The following is a 23,118-nucleotide window of genomic DNA, read 5'->3' on the forward strand; positions in this document are numbered from 1 at the left end:
GCCCAATTAGCTATGTGACTGGACCACATGTCAATAGACTTCAAGACCTTTCAAGACTGGGCTGAGTTTCTTGTCTCAGAAGTACTCCAAAACTGTGTGCAGGCAGGGAGAGGGGCTGGGAGGATTGTGGGAAAGGGTTACCAGGAGGGGGCCAGTGAGCGGGATGTGAAGTGAATCAGTAAAAAAATTAGATTAAAGAAAACAAACAGGGGGTTGGGGATTTAGCTAAGTGGTAGAGCGCTTGCCTAGCAAGCCCAAGGCCCTGGGTTCCGTCCCCAGCTCCGAAAAAAAAAAAAAAAAAAAAAAAAAAGAAAGAAAGAAAGAAAGAAAGAAAGAAGGGAAGAAAGAAAAGAAAAGAAAACAAACAGTGGTTTTGCTATGCCTATGGTGGCACAACATGGTACCTGCCTGGCCCTAGGAGAAGAATGCTGTGCCTACGCCAGTGGACTGAAGAGGAAATGCCTGTGGTGGTTTAAATGAGAATGGCCCCCATAAGCTCAGAGGTTTAAGCGCTCCGTCCGATGGCTAAAGTGTTTGTGTTTGGGAAGATTTAGGAGAGCAGCATTGTTGGAGTAACTGTGTCACTTAGGGGTCGGGCTTTCAGGTTTCAAAAGCCCACGCTACACCCGATTAGTTTTCTCCTCGTCATGTCTGTATCTCAAGACGTAAGGTCTCAGCTACTGCTCCAACACAGTGCTTGCCTGCTTGCGCCGTCTCTCCAGCGGTCACGGACTCACCGCCTGAAACTGTAAGTGGAAGCGGAAGCGGAAGGGTTCTTTGGAAAGTCAGTGGTGGTGGACGGTGTTTTGCTGGGGCAAACGCACGAAGGAATGTTTTGCTGAAGTGGAGATGCAGGTGAAAGGATGTTTGCTAAGGCAGACGCGTGAAGGAACGTTTCGCCGAAGCAGACACGGGTGAAAGGGTGTTACAGGTTACAGGGTGTTTTGCTAAAGGAGGCATGTGAAAGGACTCGTGACGAAGGATTCTTCGATAACACACATGTGTTGGTTTGCCTTACACACACTGTTGAGCTCCATTGGTCATGACTCCAGAGAGAGAGAAGCATACCAAAAAAACCTTCTGGTGATATGCTGGTGGCTTCTTGCTGCTTTCGAGGACTTGGGCCTATTGGCAGTGATGTCGGCCGATACAGACTCACCTGGAGTTTTGCTAAGACAGACTCTTGTGCTGAGGCACGTGGTGATGCGAGACCCGAGAGGACATGTGATGCTTGGAGGGAGTATAAATAGGACTCAGTGGACGGTGGGAGGGGCTTGCCCGCAGAGCTAGCTGTGCAGCAGTTCTTGGTCTTCACTGATCTTTAGGATATTGAGAGAGGCACAGCCAAGAACTTCTTCTGGCATCCCTGAGGGTCCTAATCCCTTAGGCTGACTCATGCTCATCCAGCTGAGGCCTGGCTATTACTGACAGGTCGTGCCACCGCTGCTGCTATCCCTACACTACTGAACTGGACTGCTGGTGTATCCGTGAAGTGTTTGCGAGTGGATTGAGCTGCTGTTGCTGACCTGCGAACTGAACTGCTGATTTCCTGACAACGCAGATGGGATTTGCTCCAAAGAACCATTTCTAAACAGGTCCACTTCCCCCGTATCCTAATAACCTTTCTTTTCCTCTATCTCCGGTGGGTGGTGGGCTAGCATTCTAAAAGCATTAAGAACCATTATTAAAATTAGAGTTGAGAAAAAGTATAAGCCAACGGCAAGCCCCAACGAGCTCTTTCTTGTTTGCCTTGGTCATGGCAACTTCATCCCAGCAATAGAAAAGTAACTAAGACAGTGCAAACTGCAGGTAAACGGCTGAAAAACAGAGATTGCCTCTGAGGGAGCATTTCTGCAACAGGACACCCGAGACAGGCTTTCCCCGTTACCATCTCTCCTGGGCCGGCTCACTAGTACAATTCTTCTTCCTTCCACCTCTTCCATAAGCCTGGTATCTTCCAGGTTACAGGCCATTAAGCTCCAGATCTCCAGTTTGTACTGCCTCAGGGATATCAACCATAACCATCGGCACTGGCGCCTGTCTCCTCCCATCTAGGAGCTCTTGTCCTTCACTTGATGCCAGTCTTGTCTTCAAGCTCTAAGATATGCCGCCCCCACCCCCTCACAAAAACCTTTTATGACTGACAGTTGGGGTTCAGGTCAGCAATGCAAAGCAGGGTCCTTCCATGCTCTGAATGGATGGGTGGAGAGAAAAAGCCCAAAAAGAATGGTAGACATTTCGAAACTTCATAACTAAACTCTGACACCTTGGAGCCTGACCCAGAGACTTGTCATGTATCATTTATACCCTTAACAGGACTTAGAGCTTGACTTCAACCACGTGGCTCCCAGGCATTCAACTCAGGTTGTCCAGCTTGGTGGCAAGTGCCTTTAACCCATCCCACTCCTACCCTGGAGTCACCTCACTAGCCCGCACTTTTTTTTTTTTTTTTGGTTCTTTTTTTTTCGGAGCTGGGGACCGAACCCAGGGCCTTGCGCTTCCTAGGTAAGCGCTCTACCACTGAGCTAAATCCCCAGCCCCACTAGCCCGCACTCTTTCTTGGCATCTCTGTGGAGGATACACTGGCTGACCCCACTGGCTCAAGTTCAGAATGTGTAAGCAGGACAGGGACTTTTTCTCAGATGGCCATTGCAGACATGGCCACCAGGGGGCAAGCAAGAGCAACTTGTGCAGGTCTGGAGGAGAGGGAGAGGACCAAGCAGGACCGAGGAGGTCAGGAGTGTCAACTGGCTCCAGCCCTTGTCCCCGGGAGAGCCTCTGTGAGAGATCCCAGGACACAGAGGTGGAAACAGGCCTTGCAGCTCAAGTGTGAGTCCTGAATCTATTTGTGGGGTGGTGAGCATTGTACACTGCAAAGTCTCACCCTGTGCCAGGATGGGGTCTGTCCTCAACAGGCTACCTGCTGTAGGGCCAAGGGTTTTGGGTGTGGGGGACTGACCCAAGGTGCCCCAAATCCTCCCTATCCTCAGTTAAAAAAGAGAGTAAAATGCAGATCCGCTTTTTCTCCAGAGAACACTCCTCTTGTCTTCCAAAAACTATGCCTGGCTGGACCCACCACTCTGGAGTGGCTGTGAGGAGACTTCCTAACTGGACACCTTGCCAAGGGGTAGCAAGCGACTCGGTAAGACCAGCCTCTCTTTCTCTCGAGGACCAGAATCTTGAATTCCTCAGGTCTCCTCTACATCTACCACCTCAGCTGCCCTGTGTTCCAAAAGAAGTCAGGAGACGGAAATTGGAAAAGGATGCTGGATTTATTTACTGCTTTAGCCAAACAGAGAAAAAGAACCTATCATGTTTTCCATGTGTCTGTGGCAGCCTTACAATTTATAGAAACCATGAGACAAAGGCCAGAAGACCCGTAGTTTCCTTCTGAGACATTTTAACTGGCTGTTTCTGAGTAATAGACAGGGTTACTGCGAATGTCCTCAGCTAGTGATGTCCCATAGATAGAGTGTGTCAGCTGACTCCAGTTCCTGTCCCCTGGACTCCCAGAACCATCTTATTACCTGCACTCTTTATACTCTGAGAGTTAGCCTTCAGACAAATTCCTTCAAAAAAATGTAACCACATAATATACTACATACTATATACACGTATCACAATACATACATACATATGTGTGTGTATCAAAACTTCAGGTCAGTCTGTCTGTCTATCTATCTATCTATCTATCTATCTATCTATCTATCTATCTATCTATCTATCTATAGTGTGGATGTGATTTGAGTGCCTATAGAGGCCAGAGGAGGACACTGGGTCCCCTGGAGCTGGAGTTATAAGTGTCGGTCAGCTGCCTGATGAGGGTGGTAGTACTTACTGGAGACTGAACTTGGGTCCTCCATAAGGGTAACACTTTTCTTAGCTGCCTTCAGCCCAAATTTTTATGTTTTCATGTATCACCTAAAAATAATTTAATTTTAAAAATAAAATATGGGGCTAAGGAAATGATTCAGCATTAGAGCTTGTTGCTCTTGCAGGAGACCCAGGTTTGATTCCTAGAATATAGATTTATAATCATCTATAACTCTGGTTCCAGGGAACTTGGTGCCCTTTTCTGACCTCCACAGGTACAAAGTATCATGTGTGGTACACACACACACACACACACACACACACACACACACACAAAATGTTCATGTTAAAATATATATATCTAATTTAAAATTTTAAAAATCAAGTATTGGCTAAATATTTGAAATACTTCAGGTTATAGAACATTTTCAATGTTTAAAAACATTGATAAAGAAAATATACTATATATTCTACAAAGCAGTGCTCCCTCAAAGAGTTAAAAATATATAGCCAAAATTCAGTCCCTTGTAGCTTTGGAATGCTCTAAAGATGGACTGAGGGGTTGGGGATTTAGCTCAGTGGTAGAGCGCTTGCCTAGCAACCACAAGGCCCTGGGTTCGGTCCCCAGCTCCGAAAAAAAGAAAAAAGAAAAAAAAAAAAAAAAAGATGGACTGAGTCTGGGGCCAGGTGACATCATACACAAGGAATCTTATTGTCTGAGCCTGAGAATGGGTTTAAATCTGCCCACATCTGGCCAGATAGTCAAGTGCACCCAGGAACAGAGGGTGAGTCCTGGGCCAGGGGTTCCCGGAAGCTGTGTAGCAAAAGTCAGTGTAGCAGGGAACCGGCTCCCCTCCCTTGGTCCTGCCTTCCTCTATGGCTTGCCCAGGCCCTGGATGAGCCAGGCAGCCCTTGTGCTGTGTTCTGCAAAGGAGTCTGGGAGCCCCAGGGAGGAACCAGTTAGCGGAAGCCTCAACTTTCTAACCTGGAACACAGAAGCCACACAGCGTTTTCTTTCTTGATTGATTTGGTTTCTTCAAACTTGCAGTAGTTCTCCTGTCTCGGATTCCCAAGTGCTGAGATTACAAGTGTAAACCACCATGCCTGCCAGTGTGCTTTTTCTTTAATTTTTTTTTTTTTAATTTGAGAGAGGCTTTCCTGTAGCCCAGGCTAGCTTCGCACTCACCACATAGCAGAGGATGGCCTTGAACTCTGATCCTCCTGTTTCCCCTTCTTGAGTGCTGGGATTACAGGTGTGTGTGCAGTCGCAGTTTGTACAATGCCGGGGATTGAACCCAGCATTTCTACTGACTTAACACATCCCTTCCTCCGGTTTTCACTGACTAAGTAGTTACGCATGGCACACCAGAGTCACACGGAAGACATTTCTCCCCAATTGTCCAGTCCTCACTGAGGGAAAAAGAGGGGTCTGGACACACCTGCTTGGAATGTTGTGGAATTCTGTCCTCAGATCGTAGCAGCCACTGACATCTTTATGAGAACAGCTGTGTGTACCCACAGTCACCCCTTTCCGTGGCATTCTTTCACGGAAAGGAGGAGTCAGGAGACTCCTGAATGCTCCAGCTGTGTATGGTCTTGGATGTGGCTAGTGTATATATGACACCAGCAAGCTTAGGGATTGCCTAGCAACCAGGGACTCTACACAGCTCGGTCTATACACACACACCCTTTCCCATCAATGCACTCAGCAACTCAGGGCCCCACCCATCTGAGCTGCACACGAATCCCTCTCCAACAACAGTGCGGCCTCTCAAACCTTCAGCTGCCTACCAGCCCTTAGTAACTCCTCCTTGGTGGCCAAGCATCCTGAAATGTATTCTGACAGTAAGGGTTTGAGGGTCAGTCCAGCTCAGACTGCTTTGCAGGAAGGCAGACTGAGTCAAAATCAACTTTTAAAGGAAAACTCTACTATCTTATACCACTGCATAGCATAACTGAACACACAGGTGATTGCAAACAGATACATCGTGGGAAAGGACGTGGACAGTCAGCGAAGGCTTGTGTAACCCACACCTGTCAATCAGAACTGAAAACCACCTACAGTCCGTTCCTAACAACCAACTCCTCCTCCTCCTGGACCCACTAAAGAAGCCCCAGCTCACTCGCTCTTGCTCCCTCTCTCCCTCTCTCCTTCTCTCCCTCCCCCCACCCCCTCTATCTCTCTCTGTGTGTGTGTGTGTGTAGTAATCTATGGTAGGCTAAGTGAACGTGAGCCTGTTACCTGGGCAGTCATGAGGACTCATTGCTTGTGATGGATGAGACTTTTTGGTGATGCAGCTGTTTGGAGCGGGTCACATAAGTAAGCACTCAACACAGATCTATTAGAGAACCCAGCAAGCTCATGAGTTCACCAAGCTAGACATGGGCAAAAGCCCTGCTTTGATCTGTGTAGGGAACATGGAGGGCTCTGTACTCAGACCAGGAGAACCTGGAACGATAGGCACAGAGTTGTCCCTTCAAGGGAAGAAATGCAAAGCCTGTTCTCCTTCCAGAGGCTGGGGTGCAAACTGTGTTTGCTTGCTTTTTTGTTTTGTGGTTGTTGTTAAGATTTATTTATTTTATGTATATGAGTAGTACAGTGCAGCTGTCTTTAGACACACCAGAAGAGGGCATCAGATCTCATTACAGGTGGTTGTGAGCCACCATGTGGTTGCTGGGAATTGAACTCAGAACTTCTAGAAGAACAGTCAGTGCTCTTAACTGCTGAGCCATCTCTCCAGCCCCTACTGAAAGTCTTTTAAAAGGGAGTGTCAAAATGAGATTCCTGCAGAGCATGATGACACACACAGCATTTGGGAGCAGACATAGGAAGATTTAGCATTTGAAGCCAGCCTGGGCTACACAGCAAAACCCTTCCTCAGCTACAACAAGACCTGGGGCAAGAGAGATGGTTCAGTGCTCTTCCAGAGAAACAGAATGTACAGTTCTTAACACCCTTGTTACAGTCTGAACCCTAGCAGCTCCAGGGGACCCAACACTCTCTCCTGGCACACACACACACACACACACACACACACACACACACACACACTTAAATATATACACAAACACAGGTGAAGGGGCTCTCTCCACATTGTGGCAGAGAAAGGTTTGGAAGCAGAGAAAGACTATGGGAGACCTCTCAACTGGAGGACTGAAGGAAAGTGGGGGTGTGGGAAAGGATGATCAGAAGTGCGTCAAGTAGAAGGGTGTATTAGTCAGGGTTCTCCAGAGTCACAAACATATGGAGTATCATTCTATATTGAGGGAATTTATTCGTCTAACTCCCCAACAATGGTTAGTTGTGAATTGGAAATCCAAGACGCTAGTAGTTGCTCAGTCCCACACGGCTAGTTGTTTCAGCTGGGCTTCTGAGGAAGTAGATTCCCACAGATGTGCTGGTAAGTAAGTGCAAGCAGCAAAGACTGAATCTTCTTCTAATGTCCTTATGTAGGTCTCCAGTAGGTGTGGCCCAGATTAAAGGTGTGTGCCACCTTGGATCTGGGACTTGTTCTGTCCCAGGCTGACCTTGAACTCAGAGACCTCCTTGCCTTAGTCTCCTGGGATTAAAGACTTGTACTACCTTGGGAGGGCATAAGCCTTTCATAGCCACTATGCCTCAAGAGTTCCATGCCAAGATCCAAGTCAGAAACTTCTATCTTCCAGCCTCAAGACCTGGATCACAGGCGAGCCCTCCAATTCTGGATTGTAGTTCATTCCAGGTATAGTCACGTTGACAACCAGGAAGAGCCATTACGTGGGGTAAGAAGAGGAATGGGGGGTGTGTCCTTGATCACCAGCCTCAGACATTTGATAGAGATGGGCAGCTAGTCTTCCCTTTAAAAAAAGCTATCTCAGGCTGGAGAGATGGCTCAGTGGTTAAGAGCACTGACTGTTCTTCCAGAGGTCCTGAGTTCAAATCCCAGCAACCATATGGTGGCTCACAATCATCTGTGATGGGATCTGATGCCCTCTTCTGGTGTGTCTGAAGACAGCTTCAGTGTACTCACATACATAAATAAATAAATCTTTAAAAAAAAAAAAGCTATCTTAGCCACCACAGCCCCACTTTGGGCAAGCTTCCCAGTCCTCAACCCCCATATGCCACTCTGTTACCACACCCACATTGTCAGTTTTTCCGAGGCTAACACACAACAGCCAAACTCAAAAGGGATTGGTGGGCCCAAATACCAAGATATTAACTCCAATTAGGGAATCGAGTTTGGTGTGTCAGTCAACAGGCCTCTTCTCCTGCTCATTTGTGATGTAACTCCATTTTGTGATAGTCGATCATCTTGGTACCCATTAGCCATGTGTCTCTGACTCCAGTCCTTGGAAGAGAAGTTCAGTGATCTTCACCCAGAAATGTACAGCCTACAGCCATGACTTGTTATGATATGACTAACTGCTATTTGGCTTCTGTAACCTGCTTGTGCAGACATTCAAGGACTGTTCTGAGGTTGCCATGACAACCTGATCTTAGCAGAGCATAACAGCCTCAATTTTCTTTTGCAGATTCAAGGGCTCCTCTTTAAAAATCCATCCCTCACCTCACTTCAAGCAGCAATCTCAAGTTTGACTCAGAGATTGTTGTCCTGCCAGCAGTAATCAATAAGTCAGTTACAGTGGAGTTGAGTCTGTGTTCTTCCTTTGGTGTTCTTAAATGTCACAGCATTCAAGCTGCCAAGATGTCAAGAGACTGAAAGCAGAGTCAACGGTGATGGTCTGGAAGAGGCCCCAAGTACCTTTATGGAGATCGTGAGCAGTTAGTTCCCTGGTAAGGACCCGCTTGTTCGCTGACATGTGTGAAGTGGAGCTGCCTGCCTGACCCCATGCCGTTCGCTGTGCTGTGGATAACTTACGGGATTCCTCCTCCCTTTCATCCTCACTTCCTGGCTGCCTCCCATTCTGAGTTGCTTTGTTCGGCTGTCAGTTAGAGCTATAGGCTGTGTGCTGCTACTGTTGCATGCAGTAGACGTCTAGAACACAAAAGTGGAACAAAGTTGCAGGTCACATGTTAGAATGTATTCCTAGAGCCTAGAAATACTGAAAAAAAAAAAAAAACTTGTACTTGTAAAGAAAAAATAAAAAAAATAAAAAATAAATGCATACTCTGATATAAATGTTTGAGTATGTTTTATATTGTATTGGCCAATACATACACTGTGTATGTGTGTGTGTACACCTGCATGTGGAGTCTCCACAGTATTTTTCCTCACACTGAACCTGGAACTCACCAATTCAGCTAGATGGTCAGGCTAGCAGGCCACCAGGATCCTCCTGTCTCTGTCACCCTAGTGCTGGGATTGCAGGCAAATGCTCATTAGCTCTAAGTTATGGTACTTAACTGCATTTGGGCCACCAGCGTCTCTCTTATTAACTTTCCTGCAATGACTTTTGTAGATTTCTAAAACATGCGTGTGCGCACACACACACACACACACACACACACACACACACACACACGAGAAACAAAAGGGGTACATGTTCTCTGTTGTTCGGGGCTGTCAGGAAGGTTCTTACAACACCACTGTTATTGTCCTAGATCTGTTTGGCTCTACAGTGGAGAGGGAACCTTGTTACCCACAGTGGACACACTTGAAGTAGATACTGGGAAGATAGCTAATCCTTCCCTTAGAAAATAGAAAGCAAAGAAAGTAGACATTTTTGAAAAAGATTTAAAAGTTATATTTATATGTATGTGTGTGCATGTCCGTGTGTGTGTGTGTGTGTGTGTGTGTGTGTGTGTGTGTGTTCACTGACTTAGCTTTATGCTAACTTGCTGCAGGTATAAAGGGCAGAGGACCATCCTTGGGAGTCAGTTTTCCTTCTCCACCAAATGGGTCCTGGAGATTGAGTCTGGGTGTCAGGCCTGACAGTAAGGACCTTTATCCAGTGAGCCATGCGCCAGCCTCCAAATACACATTTACAAAAATGAAAGCCGTATGAAGACCTGCAATCTCAGAGTTCACTGAGTTCCAGGCCAGCTAGGCTGTATGGTGAAGTCCTGTCTCAAAAAAATTTTTAAGTTTTTTTTATTTTCTTGTTTTTCCTTTTTTTAAATTTTTAAAGCTTTGTTAATTTGTTATGTATTGTGTTCTGCTTACATGTATGTACGCCCGCAGGCCAGAAGAGGGCACCAGATCTCTTTATAGATGGTTGGGAGCCACCATGTGGTTGGTTGCTAAGAACTGAATTCAGGATCTCTGGAGTCAGTGCTCTTTTTTTTTTTTTTTTTTTTTTAAGATTTATTTATTTATTATTTATATAATGTTCTGCCTGCACACCAGAAGAAGGCACCGGATCTTGTTACAGATGGTTGTGAGCCACCATGTGGTTGCTGGGATTTGAACTCAGGGCCTCTGGAAGAGCAACCAGTGCCCTTAACCTCTGAGCCATCTCTCCAGCCCTATTTAAAAAAAAGAAAAAGAAAAAGAAGAATCAACTTTATCTTTTTAAAAGTTTTTTTTTAAGATTTATTTATTTATAAGTACACTGTAGCTGTCTTCAGACACACCAGGAGAGGGCATCAGATCTCATTACAGATGGTTGTGAGCCACCATGTGGTTGCTGGGATTTGAACTCAGGACCTCTGGAAGAGCAGTCAGTGCTCCTAACCGGGGAGCCATCTCTCCAGCCCTCAACTTTATCTTTTGTTTCACTTATTTAGAGGCAATCTCATTTGTAGTGCAGGCTAGCCTCCAATCCACGACAGTCTTCTTGCCTCAGCCTCTCCGATACTGAGATTATAGGAATGCACCACTACGTTCATCAACTTTATTTTAAAAAAATAGATTTACTTATTATATATAAGTACTCTGTAGCTGTCTTCAGACAAGCAGAAGAGGGCATCAGATCTCATTACAGATGGTTGTGAGCCACCATGTGGTTGCTGGGATTTGAACTCAGGACCTCTGGAAGAACAGTCAGCGCTCTCAACCACTGAGCCATCTCTCCAGCCCGACTGTACTTTTTCATGTGATTTTGTTTGTTTGATTTGTATTGTATTTTTGAGACTTGGTAGCACTATGTAGACCAGGCTGGCCTGGAACCAACAGAGATCCGCCAGCCCTTGCTTTACTCCTGAGTACTAAGATTAAATGCACAATCCACCATGCCAAGCAACTATATATTTTGAAAACAAGAGAAATTACACACGCACACGCATGCACACCTGAAAATTCCTTAAAGCACATTCAGAAGGAAAAAAAGTCAGATTAGAAGGAACTGAAAAAAAAAATTCCCTGAACAGGATGTGACGTAATATGCGCAAGATCTTGAGCATGCGCAGTTGTAGTTGATAGTTCATTGGATTGTAAAGGATTTTGTAAGAGACGTGGGCAGGGATGCAGACAGAGTGGGAAGCGGGAGCTGGCGGCCGCCAGCCACTGTGTGGGAATCCCATCCTGGTGACCTGTCCTCCGTGTTCCAGTGTGTCGTCTCAACAGGCCTGAGGTGACTGTCCTGTGCTCCAGGTGGGCACTTGCACCTCACCCATCACTGTACAGCCTCCCAGTTCTCCCTGTCTTAGACCCATCATCAATGTGCAGGCTGATTGTTCCTAAGTGTCCTTTAACATATCCCCTTCCTTCACTGCTATAGCCTGTCACCCTGGCCTGAGTCCTGAGAACTCACCCGGGACCTAACCCATAGCTTTCAGGTGCCCAGAGAACTGTATTTGTGTGTGTGTATGGGGGGCGGGGGGCAGTCATATACAATATTGGATTTCCTAAGGACATTTTCTTTCTTTCCCTTCTTTCTTCCCTCTCTCCCTCATCTCCTTCCTTCCTTTCTTCCTTCCTCCTTTCTTTCGAGACAAAGTCTCTTGTAGCATGGGCTGGCTTTTACTCACTATGTAGCCAAGGATGACCTTGATCCTCTGATTCTCCTGCCTCCACCTTCTGAGTGCTGGGACAGCAAGCGTAAGCCATCACGTCTGGTTTTGCTTGATACAGAGAATTGCATCTAGTACTTTGGAATATGCTAAACAAGCATACGACCAACCACACTTACAGCCCCTCCCAAGGATAATTTCTTTTCTTTCTTTCTTTCTTTCTTTCTTTCTTTCTTTCTTTCTTTCTTTCTTTCTTCCTTTCTTTCTTTCTTTCTTGTTGTTGTTTGCTATTTGTTTTGTTTTGTTTTTCAAGACAGGGTTTCCCTATGTAGCTAAGCTGTCCCAGAACTTACTATGTAGACCAGGCTGGCCTCAGACTCAGAGATCTGCCTGCCTCTGCTTCCCGAGTGCTGTGCCTGCACCACCACTACCCGGCTGTTAGTAATAATGTTTTTAATTTTATTTTGTATATGAGTATTTTGCCTGCATGTATTCCTACCATGTATATGCAATGCCCTCAAAGGCCATGAGAGGGCATCAGATACCCTCGGGCTGGAATTATAGCCAGCCGTGAACGATCAGCAGGAGCTGAATCCTGAATGCAAGTCCTCTGGAAGAGCAGCCACTGTGCCATCTCTCCAGCCCGAGAGGCTATTTTCATACAAGTGTGGTCTTCTATCTTCACTGGGAGCATGTCAGCACCGGAGTCAGTTCCAGAGCTCCCCACCCACCCACTCACTCCCGTTCCCATTCAGGAGTGTGTAAGGACAGCATTTATCAGCCAAACATCAAGTAAATCGAAATACATAGAAAAGCTTTTTTAAAAGGGGGGTTGGGGTGGGGCAGTGGCTTAGCATTAAGAGGGTTTCCTGAATTTGCAGAGGACCTGAGCTCAGTTCCCAGCACCCACGTCTGACAGCTTACAACCTCCTATCATTCCAGCTCTAAGGGGATCCGGAACCTCTGGCCTCCTCATGAGCACAAACCCACATGCAGACAAACACAGACATATAATTTTAAAACACTCTAAAACAAAAACAAACAAATACAAGTAAAACCAGAAGAAAAACTAAAAGACAAGGCACCAGCCACGCCTGGGCGTTGGTCCAGGGCCTGCTATCCAGATTAGCCCCTGAGAGCTGTATGTTTACAAAGTAGTCCTAGCTGGGACTGTAGAGGGAGCTGAGGCCTTCATAGGCTGTCGTAGGGAGAACACACCTGCAGGTGTCCACTCAACAGCTGGTTTGTGTCCTTTGCTTTCTTGCCACCTCTGGCTGGGTTTCAGCCTCAGCTATGTATCCCGAGGTGGCTTACGCAGGTTAGGCCTGTCTGTCCCTCCACACCCCTCACTCCTGCCTCTGACAGAGGTGCTGATATCAGCCTAGGCTGTGTTGTAGCTTGCCTGCTGGACTCTCTAAGGGCGACCTTATGTGGGGGTAAGGGTGGGGATCTCTAACTCTATCATCTAATTTCTGTTGCTCCCTTCCCTTAGCAGGTCTGCTGAAGCTTCCACCGCATTCACTGTTGACCACTAATTGCCAAGATTTCCTTTGGTCTCTCTGGGCCTCGGTTTGTTATTGCAGCAGTAAATCCTTTCCCTGTGGCTTCTTCAAGAATTTCTTTTGGGCTGGAGAGATGGCTCAGCAGTTAGAGCACTGACTGATCTTTCAGAGGTCCTGAGTTCAATTCCCAGCAACCACATGGTGGCTCACAACCATCTGTAATGAGGTCTGATGCCCGCTTCTGGTGTGTCTGAAGACAGCTACAGTATATTCACATACATAAAATAAATAAATAAATCTTTAAAAAGTCTTTCTTCCTCTTTTTCCTTCTTCCTCTACTCTGTCCATCCTGACCTTGTCATAGTCTTGTCACTTGTCATGTTCTTTTTTTTTTCCAGAGCTGAGGACCGAACCCAGGGCCTTGTACTTGCTAGGCAAGCGCTCTACCACTGAGCTAAATCCCCAACCTCTGACTTATCTTCTGGGGCTCTCTGCCCATTGCCACCAATCTATCTTATGTTTGTAGACAATGCCTGCTCAGCCCTGTGAACTCTGGGCACAGCTGGCAGGAATCCCTCCATCAGAATACAGCCTCTCCAACCATCAGAAACAAAACTAGTTTCCAAAGACATCTATTTTTTTAGATTTATTATATATATATATATATATATATATATATATATATATATATATATATATATATATATACTGTAGCTGTCTTCAGACACACCAGAAGAGGGCATCTGATCTCATTACAGATGGTTCTGAGCCACCATGTGGTTGCTGGGATTTGAACTCAGGACCTCAGGAAGAGAAGTCAGTGCTCTTAACCGCTGAGCCATCTCTCCAGCCCTTCCAAAGACATCTTGTTCCCTTGTGCTATAAAGTACAGTGGCATCAGACTTCTAGCTGGATACCAGCATGTTCTTTGGGGCTAATGCAAGTGACTTACATTGTGGGGAAAAGAGATGCTTCTTAGACCCTTGCAAGGAAGAGCAGTTTGGGGGCTGGGGATTTAGCTCAGTGGTAGAGCGCTTACCTAGGAAGCGCAAGGCCCTGGGTTCGGTCCCCAGCTCTGAAAAAAAGAACCAAAAAAAAAAAAAAAAAAAAAAAAAAGGAAGAGCAGTTTGGCAAAGCCCTGTGAGGCCCATGAGATCCCAAAGAATCTACTTCCAGATTTGACTCAGCTCAGGGAAGGGGAGGTAAGTGTAATCCTTATATCAGTGGAAGCCAGTGGTGAAGAGAGGGCACAGCCCCTTCAGGGTATCTGCCACTATTGCTGGAGTGATGCTACCACAATTTCTCAGTTTTTCAAGAGAACTTCCAAGGTTGTGTATTTTAAAGAACTTAAAAACAACAAAGACCCAGGTGGCACACCCCTTTAATCCCAGCGCTTGGAAAGCAGAGATAGGTAGATCTTTGTTAGGTCAAAGGCAGCCTGGTCTACATAGTTTCAGTACAGAAACACTGTCTCAAAAACAGAACAAAACAAAATCATCACCACCAACAAAAACACATCACATTTATTTATTTACTTATTTATGTGTGTGTGTGGGGTGTCTAAAGCACAATACAGTGACATCTTCAGAAGGGTGAAAAAAAACCCCAGCTGTCAACCTAGAACTTGGTACTCAGCAAAACCACCCTTTGAAGCAAAGGTAAAAAGAAAACTGTTTCAGACAAACAGAAGCCAAGAGGGTGCTGTGCCAGAAGAATTACTCTACAGGACAAAGGGAAAGGAATTCTTTCTTTAAACTCAAGGGAGAGATTGTAGGCAGTCCCACCAGGAGGGGCAGGGCATCACACAAAGCCAGTGCATTCAGAATGGAGAGGAAAGCCGGCTGTCCCCAATGAACCTGTGATTCGCTATAAATTTCAAGGGCGTATCATCTGGAGCAAGCCAGAAGAAGAATTTTCAAAATGTCACTGAGAAGCTAACAGAGGCTGCACATAAAATAATTAAGAGCAATTTCAAAGAGAAATGAAGAAACACAGGCAGGTGAGTGGAGAATATTATTTGCCACGCCTCAAGCCTGACATCAGTGATAGGCGATCGTTTATTCTGGAACTGAATATTGGTCGTGGCCTAAGAACACAGATCTAGGTCATCCCAAATTCTATGTGCCAACTTGGAAGCTGTTTCACACCTTCATAGTAACAGAACAAACACAGTCACAAGTCAAGACACTTAAACACCTTGATGGGAACATCAGAGAGGTGGGGTAGAGCAAAGACAAGGGAGTCTTCTGTTATAGGTCTCCTGCTGTCTGATGACAGTCTTAGATTTGGGGTTCACAGAAGCCAGTGGTCTGCTGAGTTAATATATTTTAAAATATTATATTATATTTAATTATTATTAATTATATGAGTTATTAATATAATTTATTAAAGTATTTTTAAAGGCTCCATTTGATCATCACTGTGTTAGGTAAGACACAGAGATGGGAAAGGAATGGCTAATAATGGGGGTTGGGGGAGAGCTCAAGATAAATTATAATTAGGCTCTGGACCTGCAGCATTCCGACTTCTCAACAGCCTTTGAAGTTCTAAGTAGTTAATCAGCCTTGCAAGAGGTTCCAGCCCAGAACTTTTGTTACATCACAGTATTGCAGAAGTGCACACAGGGCAAGGACTAATTTTGCCTGGAATTATGTCCCAGAATAGGTTGTACCTAAAGTCCAAATGGGATCTAAATGAGCCAAGCAAGGTGGGACGGGTATTCCTGGTAGAGAGTCTGTAGTGGCTCAAATGAGAAGCAGCCCCCATAGGCCAGGATTGCCAGCTGGTGGTGCTAGTTGGTAGGGGAGATGTCTTCAGACACACCAGAAGAGGGCATCAGATCCCATTACAGATGGTTGTGACCTACCATGTGGTTGCTGGGAATTGAACTCAGGACCTCTGGAAGAGTAGTCAGTGCTCTTAACCACTGAGCCATCTCTCCAGCCCGAAGTGGTACAGTCCAACTCAGTGGTTCTCAGAATTTCCTCATGTTGTGGTGACCCCCAACCACAAAATTATTTTCATTTCCACTTCATAAGGGTGAGGTTGCTACTCTTATGAAACTATTTTTTTGATGGTCTTAGGTGACCCCAGAGAAAAGGTAGTTCAATCCCAATCCCAATCCACAGGTTGAGAACCACTGGGAGGAATCCGGTTACGGGGAAGATGGAGTCTTGAGTGTTTGTAGCCTCACCCCACTTCCAGTTCTCTCTCTTCTTCTTCTTCATGTTTGAGTTGATGATGTGGTCTCTCATCCTCCTGGTCCTGCAGCTTTGTCTGCCGAGTGCCGCCAGGCCTGCCTGCCATGATGAGCCCCTAATCCAATGGAACAATTGGCAAAATAAACTTTCTTCCATATGCTGCTTTCGCTCAAGGTACACCATCACAGCAGCAGAGAGGTAACTACTGCGGGGCGAGCTCACAGCACTGAGCAGGCGCAGCAGGGGCCGTATCCCTCCATTCATCAAGCGACAGCTGTATTCCTTCGAAGAGACAAATGCGACCACCTCACAAGTCCCTCGGAATGCTAGGCACCGCAGCAGGCTCACAGCGATATTCCCAGAGTCCACTTCCTCCACCTGAGGCAGGACAGGTTTGAGAGAACTTTCAAAAGTTTGGTATTTTACAAGATAAAAACGTATTTATATCAGAAAAAAAAAGGGAAATCTTTAAAAACAACAACAACAACAACAAAACAAACAAATAAACCAGAAAATCTAGCCAGGCGGTGGTGGTGCACGCCTTTAATCCCAGCACTCAGAAGGCAGAGGCAGATGGACCTCTGAGTCCAAGGCCAGCATGGTCTACAGAGTTCAGGACAGCCAGGGCTACATACACAGCGAAACCCTTTTGGGAGGGTGGGGGGTGGGGAGAATCTTACCTCACCCCTCTACTAACATTTTGTTGCCATAACTCTGATCTCTACTCTGTATTTTTTGATTTTCTGTCCTGGGATTTTTCTCATGAACAATTTCTCTCATTTCCAAGTACTGTAGTGACAAGGAAGGGTTGAACCCCAAAAACCAGACGGGAGCCAATCTGATGCAATCACAGTAGGGCCTTTTCATTCCAGCTAGCTCCGGCCCCTGGCCCACGGCCGTCACACAGGATGGTTTTGGTAATGAGGAGCCCTGAATATCAGGTCACGGCTTTACGGTAAGCAACAAGCGGGGAGTGAGTGTGCAACAAGCATCTGACTGGGAAGTTACTGAGGCCTTTAACATAATTGGCTGGTGCTGGGAGTCATATCATAAACTTACTTTCTATTTCCCTCTGCATCGGGGGTCGTTAGGCAGGAGGTGCGTTTATAACATGGGGATGCAGATTTGTTGGGGGAATAACCTGGAGACACTGGTCTTGTTGGATGTGAGCCTAGAGACTGGAGCGAGGCTTGGGTTTTGTTGGGGGGTAACTTGGAAACGAATGCTAGGTACCAGCCTGCTAGTTTACCTGAGTTCAGACTTAAATCAGAGTCTCTAAAATGGAGTCTGAATTTAAAAGATTTGGCCTCTCATCCCCCGACTCCCTTGCCTTTCTCTTGTGACTAGAAGACCCAACCACAGGACTTCCTGAAGCTTTATGAAAACAGTGACAGGGCTGTGTCTTTGTGGTGTCCCTGGGGCATGGGTAGGGGCCCATCAGAGGGAGACAGGAGGGAGTCTTGAGGCAGAATTCTTCTGCTGCTGGCCAAGGTCTTTTTTAACTGCAAACGGATGGGTTGTGTGGATCCACGCTGCAACGCTGTAGTGCAGGGATCCTTTCAGCAAAGCTCTAGTGACCCCTGGCAGGATCTCTTGACTAGGGCCCGCTCTCCAGGCTAAAGTTGATGGAGCACCGGCACATTTTATGGAAAGCGTGAAGTTTAAGTCAGACATGTTTGTGTATTCATTGGACACCCTCGAAATTGTGTAAAAATTAGCAATCGTCTGTTTCTGTAATAACTTCTGTCAGTAGGTGAAGCAAACGTAACTTTAAAAGGGCTGAGGCCCATCTGGCATGGGGAGTTCTGTACTCTATTAGCAATAAAGAGAAGAGTCACCCAGTCACCATCAGTCTCTAAGGTCAACTTAGTTAAGGTCTCTTTTAGGGTTCTATTTATCTTTTTTACCTGCCCTGAACTCTGGAATCTGTAAACACAATGAGGTTTCTAATCAATTTCTAGGATATTAGCTAATCTCTAACTTACTTGGGACACAAATATAGGTTCATTGCCTGACCCTATAATCTTAAAAAAAAAAAAAAAAAAAAACCTTGGAAGAATCTCTTTCAGTAGTTTCTTTGTTACCATCTGAATAGTCTCCTGCTTACTTGGGAAAATCTCAGTCCATCCTGAAGAGGTATTTATAAATAGCAAATATCTGTATCTGAATTTTCTTGGTTTTATCTCATAAAGTTTGTTTCCTGATAGACTCCTGGCTTGGTGCTACAGTATGAAGTATTGGGGTTCTTTTTACTGGCAACCACATTGATCACTTGACAGGCCTTGTAGTTTTTAACAGTTTCAGCTATTTTCAAATTGGCATCTCTAAGTCTGAGGTGGAGTCCCTGACTAAGTCCTGCATTCTCTGGGCTCCCATGTGTGAAGAATGGTGGATCTTTTTTAGATGTGTAGACCCATTTTCTCCGCTACAATGAGTTTGTAGTCAGCTGTCCTCTGTCATCTCTCTCTTTTTAAAGATTTATTTATTTTATGTATATAAGTACACTGTAGCTGTCTTCAGACACACCAGAAGACCCCCTGCCTAACGACCACCAATGCAGAGGGAAATGGAGAGTAAGTTTATGATATGACTCCCAGCACCAGCTAATTATGTTAAAGGCCATGGTAGCTCTCCAATTAGATGCTTAAACATGTGCCCTGATAGATATTCCGGGTGTGTGTGTGTGTGTGTGTGTGTGTGTGTGTGTGTGTGTGTGATGTGGTGCTATGTTCACATGCTGGGGTAGAGCTTGTGTGTGTGTGACACAGGGTGCTGGGAAATAAACTCTCAGGATGGCTTAGTCTTTATCCACTTACTGGATAGGGAGAAATACTTTTTGTTTTGTTTAGACTGTTTCCCTGTGTAGCCTTGGCAGTCCTGGAACTTGCTCTGTAGACTAGGCTGGTCTCCAACTCAGACAGCCATCTGCCTCTGCCTCCCAATTAAAGCCATGTGTCACCACCAACTGACTGAAATATTTTTTAATGATTTATTTTTCTTTTATGGTATAGGTGTGGGTTTTTTGCCTACCTGTATGACCTGTGTACCAGGTGTGTGCAGTACCAATAGAGGCCAGAAGAGGGCATCAGTTCCATGGGAACTGATGTTAGTGATGGTTGTAAGTCACCTTGCCTGTACTGGGACTTGAACTTGGGTTCTCTAGAAGAGCAGTCAGTGCTCTTACCTGAGGAGCCATCTCCCCAGCCCCCATAGGGAGGTACCTTAAGATTGCTATCATATATAGTTAAACATGTATCCTTCATCACACTTTAAAAACATTACTTAAAAGGCTTGTTTTGTGTGCAAGAGTTATTTGTAAGTATTTTTTTATTGGATTTTTTTATTTACATTTCAAATGTTATCCCCTTTCCCAGTTTCCCCTTCAGAAACCTGCTATCCCATCCCCTCTCTCCCTGATTCTGTGAGGGTGCTCCCACACACACCACTAACTCCCTCACATCTGTATTTATTTTTATGTACCATGTGCATGTCTGGTGCCTGCAGAGGCCAAAACAGGGTATCAGAGCCCTAGAACTGAAGTTACAGACACTTGTGAGCTGCCACGTGAGTGGCGGGAACCAAACCTGGGTCTTTTGCAAGAGCAAAAAGTACTCTTAGTCGCTGAGACAACTCTCCAGACCCCTTCGTCATTTTATTGGGAACATTTTGTGGTGCTGGGGACTTAGCTCAGTGATAAGGTGTCTTCCTGACTAGTGCAAGGTCCCTAGTACAAAGTGGCGGTGTGAGGGATGACATACAGGGAGGGACATTTTTACAATGTCACGTTGTGTGCCTTTTAACTATGGCTTCAAATTCTAATGGAGTTGACATGCACTCTCCCCCTGTGGTCACATCCTCCTGGCTGTGTGATCTGAAAGGCAGGATCACTTTATTCCCCCTGACTTCCAAGTCGGTGACTGGATGACAGGTGACTTCGTGTATAAATTCTAAGTATAGATTCTTGGACTCTGCCCTCACTGCACTGACAGGTCTCTGCATAGCCTGGGGCTCCAGCTGGGGAGCCCTTTCTTCTTGCCGATCCGATTGTAAGTCTTTAGAGTATCTACCCTGTGTGAGGTACCATTCTGGTGGCTGGGAAAGGGAGACAGCCAACAATAAACAGAAAATGAGAAAGTCGTAACAATCCCGTGGTGAGGGTGTAACAGAAGAAGGAGGAGGGAGTGGCTGTCAGACATTTTTAGCAGAGGTGGGGCAGCCAGTGGCATGAACATCTGGAAGAACAGCATTCCAGGTAGAAGAAATGGCTTGTGTGAAGACGCCAAGGAATAAGATTGATGGGTTGTTGGAAGGGGACTGAGGCGGCCGGAGAGGCCAGAGTGAAGTGAGGCCAGAGTCGGGTGGGTGGACTAGGGGGAGGGTGGAAGGAGCCCAGGTGCCTGTGGCTTGCAGGGTGACTTGGTTTTCACTAGTAAAATGGAAAGCACAGGATGGGCAGAGCAGAGAGCAGATCCCAGCAGAGCCAAGTTCAAGGAAGCGCTCAAGAAGTAGTGACCATCCTTCACAGGAGGAGGGAGTGGGGAGGACTCCTAGGCAGTGGCTGAGATTCCAGCTGCTCTCTCTGTTCCTGCTGTAAAATGCTTGGGGGTTGGGAGGTGCAAGAGAACACAGAGAGTTGAAGGCTAACCCTAACGGGAACTCTAGCTATGCAGCTATAGGAAAGTCATCATCTGTGCTAGGGTGAGCCTTTCTGGTGATACGGCTGTTCGTCTCCATGCTCCAATAAACTCGCTGGGCTACCAAGTTGGAATCCTTATTTTGCTCTATCGCTGGCAAGCATAAATGTTTGTTCCCGTCCTCTGGGAAAAGTGAAGTTATCAAGGAGTCAGAAGAGGCCTCTAGTTATCAGACACACAGGCTGAGACACACCCTGACCCACTCTCAGCTGACAGACCTTGGCCTCTTCTGACCTCAGCTCCTATCTAGAAAATATTTACAAGGTTTTAGCTGTCTCCCTCCCTGTGCTGATCCCACTTGTAAAAGCTCTGTATGGACGGGGTTAGAGGGGAGTAGTGGGATGCGGATGTGCAAAGGCCTGGATGTTTAATGCGGATTCACCTTATCTCTGGAAGCCCATGAGAAGGGGAGGTCCCAGTACCTATTTGGCGCCCACCTATCCTGAGCCTTAGACTCTTGCTGGCTCAAGGAAGATGAGGGTAACTGTGTCTCAAGTGCAGGCAGAAATGGAGCCACCCTCAAGAATCAGACCTGTGGGGCACACACTGGGCCCTGTTAGTTCTTGGGGACTTTGCTGACTGCTCCCGGGGCCCCCACATGAGCATGAGGCTTTCTAATCCTACCCTTAAAGCGTCTGCCTTGGCTGGATTCTACACTATTTACAGTCTGCTCTTTATCTCTCCCTACCGATCTGGAAGCTGCTGAGCCTGGCCGGCCTTCATCTGTTTGCTTCAGGGTTGTGTTGTCAGATCCCCACCATACCCAGTAAGGGCACCAGGAAGAAATGCTGCAAGGAAGCTGTGTGTTCCAGTGAATTCCGTTTTCACAGGCAGTGAAACCGAAGCCCAGACAGACAGGTAGTCAGAACTGCTCAGGAACAGTGCAGATGTCTGCTTTCCAGCTCAGTTCCTACCACAGGAGCACTCAAGAGCACAGGCCCACACCCAGGGGCCTCAACCATCTCAGGCTCATCTTGTCTCTGCTCTGCTCCTCTAAGAGAACTGCAAGATCAGAACCCAGCCCTTGATGTGACACTAGCTCCAGGAAAGGCTCCTAGGACAGGAACAGGGGCAAGGGACAACCTATTAGTCATCAACAATAGCCAACAGCAATTAAGTCTAATTAATAGCAAGAGCACCCAGAAGCCTGAGGCAGGAGAATCTCTGTGAGTTTGAGGTTAGCCTGGCCTGAAAGTGTGTATATACAATACATCCCATTGTCATTTTCCAATAGTTCTTCCAGAATTTTGTCCTTCCTTTTCTTTCTTCCTTCCCTTCCCTTCCCTTCCCCTCCCCTCCTCTCCTCTTTCTTTCTTCCTTCCTTCCTTCCTTTCTTTCTTCCTTCCTTCCTTCCTTCCTTCCTTTCTTTCTTTCTTTCCTTCTTCCTTCCTTCCTTCCTTCCTTCCTTCCTTCCTTCCTTCCTTCCTTGTTTTGTTTGTTTGTTTGTGACAGGATATCAAGCCTCGGTTGGCCTAGAATTGCCTATGTAGACCAAACTGGCCTCGAACTCACAGAGTTCCACCTATCTCTGCCTCTGGTGTGCTGGGATTAAAAGCACATGCCACTAATGAAGACGAGGTCAAAGGATCAGTGGCAGAACACATGTATTCCAGCGCGGCCCATCAGGCTCTGGCTGCTCTTACATAAGATGCCCATGTGCCAAGCTACAGTCACCACGCAGCTGGCATATCCAGTTTTGTGTCCTAATCTTGCGGGCCTTCGATCTGACTTCCACGGCTCTAGATTCGGGTCATTAAGTGGCTAATCTATAAGGTTGCCATGAGATAATGCATTCAGAATTTCTGGCCCCTGAACAAAGTAAGTTTTCAACAAATGTTAGTTATTCATATTCTGATTATTCTTTTGAGTGTTCCTAGGCTCAGGAGGGAGGGCTGCAGCAAGGTGGTATCTTTGCGGTGCCTGAAGTGACGTCACACCACAGGGATTCTAACTCAACTACACCCATCCCAGAGAGCAGCGGACCAAAGCTTTAGAGACTGTCTCACGCTCCGCCCCTCCAGACTTTAACAGAAGGAGTCGAAGCCCGCGCAGGCGCAGAGAGCGCAGACTGGTCC

At 46.3% G+C, this 23,118-nt stretch overlaps 1 long non-coding RNA gene across 2 annotated transcripts; it reads left to right on the forward strand.

Moving 5' to 3' along the window:
- The first annotated feature begins 1,018 nt into the window (after positions 1–1,018).
- Positions 1,019–8,930, forward strand: LOC148002987 (uncharacterized). 2 transcript variants are annotated; one of them, XR_015631846.1, is made up of 4 exons: positions 1,019–1,595; positions 3,031–3,142; positions 7,480–7,575; positions 8,329–8,930. It is a non-coding gene; the product is annotated as an uncharacterized LOC148002987 (long non-coding RNA). The 2 variants fall into 2 exon arrangements; XR_015631847.1 differs by lacking the exon at positions 1,019–1,595 and adding an exon at positions 2,695–2,829.
- Positions 8,931–23,118: the final 14,188 nt, after the last annotated feature.

This window comes from Rattus norvegicus, chromosome 10 (assembly GCF_021556685.1).
Source record: "Rattus norvegicus strain SHRSP/BbbUtx chromosome 10, alternate assembly SHRSP_T2T, whole genome shotgun sequence".
In the NCBI taxonomy this organism is placed as follows: domain Eukaryota; kingdom Metazoa; phylum Chordata; class Mammalia; order Rodentia; family Muridae; genus Rattus; species Rattus norvegicus.